Here is a 6471-nt window from a genome sequence, read left to right as displayed (position 1 = left end):
TGTGCCACTTCACCAACTAAGAATCTGATGTTGAACCAAATGTCACAACATTGTGTTTTGACATCTAGCTGTTGAATTCAGCTCCTTCTTCTGCCACTTGAAAGAACTTCCTCCCTTCATAGAACAAGAGTTCAATGTTCTCATAGACTTGATTGTGGAACCAAGTTTGAGTAAACAACCTCCATCCTGCAGGTTTGCAGTTAAGTCATCCAAGCTCACACCTTGATGAATTCCTGCTTCTTCTCCAAAGACATCAGACACTCTGATGCATGAGTCTTCAGAAGGACCAGTTAGAAACTGACCCTTCAGCTATACCAAGGATTCCACATCCTAAAGCAGGGTTGTTTCCATGATGTCAAGACTGCTGCCACTTGTTCTTGACTCCACAGTGTGCATAAGCTAATGCACTTCCTTACCTAGATCAGAACTAAACTGATCCAAGTAACCACCATAAAGACTATGATGTCTTCTTCTTCTTGTACATACCAAGGCTGAACATGTTTCTTGCCAGGAAACCTTTTCAGAGATCATATGCTTTTGCTGCCACCAAAGAGATAGATCATAAGCCAATGTACTATCCTTCCTGTGATTCTGCACAGGGTCTTGAAGAAGTGATGTTCCAACATCTTTAAGAACATCAATTATCTTGAGCTCCAAGGATAATCAATTAAACACTTGTACTTGGCACAAGTAGACATTGATCTTAAATCCTTTCCCAATTATCCTTTCAGATACTTCCACCATAAGAATACTTTGAAAGTACTCTTCTTGTGTCAACATCTTCTGCTTGCAAGCACCTCGACAATTTTGAAAGTCTTCCCAGATTAAATTCACCCTTAGGAATGAGAGAGATGAATTCTTCCTTGCAAATGTGTCACACAACCACCAGAACCCATGTGACACAGGTCAACAGCCAACCAGACCCTAGGCTGACCAAATGTGAGGAGGTTAACCAAAACTCCCCCTCAAATTAACAATCATGGAAACTTCACACCAATATCCATGCATTATACAGACATGTCTCAACATGACATACACCATCCCTACTAATGGCACCTAAATCTATGAGTTATACCTATACATACTCCAATCACACCAATCAGACTTCAACTGACCATAAGTACTAGTGAAAAACAACACCAGTCAATAGTAGATATGCATTGCCAGAGCATACTACCTCAACCAACCTCTGAATCTTCATATTCTCACTCCTTGAAGGAACTGCCACTTCTGAGCGAGGTGTTTGAATAACAAGATTCATGGTCCCAATCCTCTTAAATGGAATAGCAGTCAGGTTACCCCATTATTGACTTCTATCATCCAGGGGACTTGTCTTCCAGCATAACATAGTACTTCAGGGAACAACTATCTAACCCTGATCAAGTTAGAGGAATAAGGCAAATAGCAGGCAATTGCACAATGTCATATCTCAACCAGCTCCACTTCTAGAGAACAGATTTCTAAAAGTGACCTTCTTGAGCACACACACAGCTGACCCTACCCTTGTCAACTTAGCACAAACAGATGTCTCCTCTTCCAGGTCAGGAGTAGGTTCCAAACAAGTATCCCTTTGTTTGACACCTAAAAATACCTGCTCTTCAACCAGTAGCTGCATACTTGTTGAACAACATGTTCTAACATCGCATAGAACATTAGTTCCACCTCCTTGGAACAAACCCTCCTTGAAAGTCTTCAAGGTCTTCATATACACTACCCAAGAGTGTAAAAGAATCAGTGATCAGGTGATTCTTACCATCCTGAAGTGAGAACGTCATGATGAGTGGACTTGAGGAGACTCAAGTATCTTTGACATCTTCAGTAGGTTATGATGAAATCTTGAATACAGCAGCCTTTCATCCACATGAGGGGAAACTACATCAGAGTTTGAGTTTTGCCAGGTATTATGCAGCGGAAATCATAATACAACTCAACCAATGAACACACACTTCATCAGATCAGCCTCCAAGAGCATACCAAGTTTGAATATGATTCAATACTTGCACAGCTGTCCCACACAAAGGCCAATTGCCAATCTCCAGAGGCAGGTGCACACAGTTCTTGTCATGAATAGTCCATCCACCTACTTCAAGGGACCATTCAGGGAAACCACAGAACCATCTACAGGTTCCAACATCAGTACTAACATAACTTCTTGCCAGATACCTGAAAGTATCAGCCATGGATCTCATCCAGAACCAAAACAGGATGCCTGCTCTGATACCATTTGAAATTCTGGCGTAGTCAGAATTCAGATGTTCTACTCCAAGTCATGACATCTGATCCAACATTGTAACTAATACAACAAGACAATTAACACATTAAAAACCCTGTACTGACGCACTCTTTCACAGATGTCACGACATCTCCTTCTATGTCACCCTAGAGGGAAGGAACCTTTAGTCCTGTGCATCTGGTATACAAACTCAGCAAAGATCCATCATAGCACTCACTTCTGTTGTTTTCCTACACAGTTATCAGCATGATGTCTTAATCTTGGTTTGGACATCATCTGTTACATTATTCCAGTATGTTTGCCTTTTACTTGTATTTCCTAAAATAAGGTTGAATACATTAATCTAATTACTACTTATTAGATTGCTAACACATAGGCCATTTGTTAGGTTCATTAATTGTAGGGTAGTAGTTGGTTTCCTGGATTTTAGCTCAGCTATAGGATTCCTAAGGATTAGCCTGAAAAAATGCTGAAACAGAAAAACTAATTATCCTACAATTTATCCCAAGCAGCCAGGTGTGAATGTTACAACATTCAGGTTGACATCCAGAACATATTCCTCATGCTGATTCTGTTATGTTCTAGAAACCAGACTATGCTAACTTTGCTATACTGTAAAAGACTAACCAGTCTCTACTCCAGTATCAGCCTACATGAACAACTGTCAAGACATCGAGTTTGACAGTTTCACTATGATCCTTTGGCCAGGTCTGTTATCCTCTTGAGGATCAGACTTACTTAAATACTGAACTGAGATCACCATGCCTAAAGTTTAGTATATGCTGTCAGTGATGAATGTTAAAACATTCTGATTGACATTCACACAGAAGGATATGTACCAGGTCTGTTATCATCTTGATTAGCAGACTGCAATAAAACCTGAGTTATGGCAGACGGGATTATAACATGCAGAAGGAAAACAAACACAGACAATTGTTTACCCAATTCGGTCCAACATGACCTACATCTGGGGGCTACCAAGCCAGGAAGAAGATCCACTATCAGCAGTATTAATTCAGAGTTAAACTCCCCCGTTTACAACTCTTCACTTAATCCCTACCCAATGCAATCTATACATAGGAACTCCTAGATAGAAACCTCCAGTTTCCATTCCTATCACTACAAATACAATGTAATGTTCAAACACCTTGAACTTGCTTCACAGCTTCATTCAAGAACATAATCACTCTTGCCTACAGGCTTTGAGTTACAAATACTCTCAGCTTTTACCACTGAGAAACACATGGTAACCTTCCCACAGATTGGGAGGTTTACCTCACACACACCCCTAAATTTTCATTCTAAGAGGCTTACAAAAACTAGGTTACAATGTGCTATTTATAACCTAATCACCCAACTGGATTTGGGCCTTCAGAAATCGCAGCATAATTGTTCTTTGCTGTTACAAATACAGCAGAAAATTTCTGCTACAAACAAGGTCTTCAATCCTAGAATCTCTCCATATATATCTCCTTATTTTGAGCCTATATATATTCTGATTGAGTCTTTAAGACCTCCACAAGGGTGTTAGGATATTCACCAAATATCCTTACTAATCCCAGAATATATACTGAATTAATTAATTCAGTTTTCTACACATGTGCGATGTCACAGACATGATGTTGTGACATCGTACATGACATGTTGGTCCAGATGTTGAACTTCTTCAACCCAACATATTAAAACAACAGAGATGATTACATTATTTGTTTTACAAAATTAATGCCAATCCTAAGGTATTAACAAAAATCATAAAAAATGAATGAGTTATGTCCTTGGGAAGTTGACCCAAAATTAGTGTTTCAGTTAAAATGACCTATAATGTATTGGAATGACAGATGGCCTTCCACGCTTCAAATAAATTTTAGATGAACATGAAAGTTGTTCATATTGTCCTTAAGACCATTTTTGCTTTTGGAACCATCTCCATTTGACCAACACATAAAAAGTTAGGTCTCAGTGCATTTCAAAATAGTCAGATGAATTTACTGATCAACTTCTCAAGTCCATGACTCATATCTTGAGGAATTGATGATTTAGGACACTCAAATAAGTTCAAATATGCATGAAATGATGAATTAAAGAACTTCCCTTGATTGTATTTGATCATGGGCTGAGGTTGCTTCAGGAGCAAGGCATTGTGGTGCACGGATGAATTAGGATTTTCTTGAAGAACAAGACCTCAAGCCCTTTGACTTGCTTTGATCAAAAATGATGAATTGAGATACTAGGGAGGCATATTTGATGGATGAGAGCTTTGGGAACCATTACCATGCTTGCTTTCATCTCCTCTTGACCATGTCTTTGTACCAATGATCTCCTTGAAGCTTTTGACCTTGTGATTGCTCAAGCTACAAAACAAAAGATGTTAGTGATATATTTTTGTGCTTTTAGTTAGTAAATAAAATGAGAAAAGCAATTATATACAATTCAAGCATGCTTGGTGATCTCAAACCAATCTCAAGAGGTCCCACCCAGAGGCAAAGGGAACCAAGATGCTAATGATCCTTGAGGCAATGCAAGTGCAATGTTATGATGCCATGAGGGATCTTAGGGGAAAAATTGGGATCTTACAGATGCCCCTATTTAAGGTCATTCTAGCCGGAGAAATGAAGGTTAAAATCTTCGTCTCGACGGGGTAAAACGGGCTTAAATAATAACAAAGAGACGAATTTTGCTCCCTAAGAGACCTCATGATGCAGATGTATGCATGCAAATAGTACAAACTCTATGGGGATACGTGTCCACAAAGAAGAAAAGAAATCCGGAGAAGTCGACAATCCATAGGAGTAATACACTCACTAGGGAGATAGAGACTCTGGGGGAGTAAAGGGTGAAAACGTGTGAGCAGGTCACGACTCAAAACTTGGGGAACAGAATTCCAAAGGGAGTAAATCCAATGGAAAGACTCGAGCTGACTCGAAGGTGCATGTGTTGGGGAATATGCCAACGCAACAACATTATCCACAATGGATACCTCGAATAAAAATCCGGACTCAGGTGAGGATAATCCACTAAGGGACCTCGCTGGGGATATCCAAAAAGGACTCTCCTGGGGAAGCAACGGGATGAGGTATTACCGGTTACTGGGGTAATAAACTCAAAAGAGGCGTGTGATCTGAACACCGGTATAAGGGTGAGAGAACAACATGCTCGGGAAGAATGAATATCCAAGACCGATATAAGGGTGAGAGATATCAATCAACCAAATCATCTAAGGAAGACCTGGAAAGGTATATCTCAACTCAGGAAAATCTGACTCCACAGGGGACAAAAGTCATAATAGGGAGCAGAAGGAAGGAACACCAGGGATGTCGGTTACTGGGCATATAATAGGTGACCAACCAAAGCGTGAATTGGGGAATATTCCCAAAACACTCATCATCCGAAAAGAGGGCGAAAAGAAAACTCGATTATGGGATGGACATTCGATTCCAAAACAGGGATAAGAATCTTACTCAACTAGGGAAGAACAAAAAGCTTCGACCGAAGAGTGCATGAGATATATTATCTATTACCGTCAAAACGTAGATAATACACTCGCATGGAAGATTATCCACAACCGGTTACTGGGTTAATAAAGGATAAATCGACCGACACAGAGAAAGGCATCGGGATACCAAAACTAGGTATATAATGATGACCAATCAAGGGGAGCAACAAACATTACCGGCAACCGGTATGAAAGAGGGCTTGCTGGGGATAAAATTGCTTAATCAAGGCAATTATCCAAAAGAAGGAGGGAATATCAATACCGAATATTGGATAATGATAACCGTCAAGGAGGGGATTACATCTACCGGATACTGGGTAGAAAACCATGGAAGAGTAACCGTCATCAACTAGGATGAACAAAAGGTTAACTCTGCAAGGGGATGAAATAGGGTTTACAACTACCGGTATATGGGTAGAAAACCACAGATTCCGCCGGGGATAAGATGAATGATTACTGGTTACTGAGCAATTATTCATTTATACCACAGGGAAACAAAGGAAACAGTCACAAGAGGCCAATTTAGGATCAAACCAAAGAGGCAAACTGAATCAAGACTCGTCCCAGTGAGGATATAACTCAATAGGGAAACCCATCCCAGTATATGTGTTGGGAGGAAGCAAAACAACCATCGTCCACGAGGATATAACTCGGTGGGGAATGCGGAAGGAAAGATAAACACTTTCTGCTTAATGGCCTGACTCTACATTGAGGGATCAAACACCGACATCTGCTTGGGAAATAT

This window comes from Lathyrus oleraceus, chromosome 5 (genome assembly GCF_024323335.1).
Source record: "Lathyrus oleraceus cultivar Zhongwan6 chromosome 5, CAAS_Psat_ZW6_1.0, whole genome shotgun sequence".
NCBI lineage: Eukaryota > Viridiplantae > Streptophyta > Magnoliopsida > Fabales > Fabaceae > Lathyrus > Lathyrus oleraceus.
The sequence above is the reverse complement of the archived record's forward strand: the minus strand, read 5'-3'. Positions refer to the sequence as shown.